Source organism: Ailuropoda melanoleuca, chromosome 2, assembly GCF_002007445.2.
Source record: "Ailuropoda melanoleuca isolate Jingjing chromosome 2, ASM200744v2, whole genome shotgun sequence".
NCBI lineage: Eukaryota > Metazoa > Chordata > Mammalia > Carnivora > Ursidae > Ailuropoda > Ailuropoda melanoleuca.
Genome location: NC_048219.1, coordinates 164,691,708 through 164,692,784, shown reverse-complemented (window position 1 = coordinate 164,692,784; position 1,077 = coordinate 164,691,708).

Sequence of the window (1,077 nt, the reverse complement as noted above, 5' to 3'; positions counted from 1 at the left end):
AACTCCCAAAGGATGCCCAGTAAACCTCATCACAAAGGCCCTATAATTATCAAAGGGAGACCATGATTTCCTTCAAGGAGCTTTGAATTCTGGTTTCTCCACCACGTCATACTGAAAGTCAGTGAGCAATGAATTTAAGAATTCCCAGCATGTAGAGAGATGCGAGAGTTATACGTAGAAAATCGGTGAGGCAGCAGGCAGGTGAGGTAAGGACGCCACACCGAGTCGGCCCTCCTGAGAGGGCAGCTTGCCCTTCACCCATGGGGAGAGCGATAACGGTGGATGAGACCTATGGGAACCTGCCCTGGCTCTGTGGGAATTGTCCCAGTCTGCTGGGTTAAGTTTGCTCAAACCGCTCGCACATGTTTCAGCAGTGTGATTCCTGACGTTTCTTTGCATACCTGCAGACAAAGGATTTGCCTTCCAGATAACATTCCAGCAATCCATTGAAATCGTTCAGGTGAAGCGCTAAATGACAGCCGAGACCCAGTAGTGTACGGGAGCCCGTCTGGGTCTCACTGGAATACACTAACCCCTTGCTAAGCAGGACTCCATCCCTAAGCACACTGTGCCGCCCGAGCTGGAGCCTGTGCAGTAGCTCCTAGAACACAGGAACTCGTGGAAAAGCAAACAAAAATCGGTGCTAAGTATCTTTTTTAACCTGAAAAAAAAAAAAAGCAGCAAAACTCTTGATTTGTTTATAGTTAAAACTTTCTCCAGGAAGGTATCTTTGTCTTGAATCTTCAATTTCTCGGGAAATATTGGTATAAAAACCTACCTATTGAGAGGGAATTTACCAAAAGAGATTTATTCTTGAAAGTCTATATTCTTTTTTTTAAGATTGTATTTATTTATTTATTTGAGAGAGAGAGAGAGAGAAAGAGAGAGAGCACGCACGCGCCTGCATGTGCAGGCAAGGGGAGGGGCAGGGGGTAAGGGAGAGGGAGAGAGTGAATCCCAAGCAGACTCTGTGCTGAGCCCAGCGCAGGGCTCCATCTCACCACCCTGAGATCAAGAGTCAGACGCTTAACCGATTGAGCCACCCAGGCAACCCGTCTATATTCTTTTTAAAGTTTG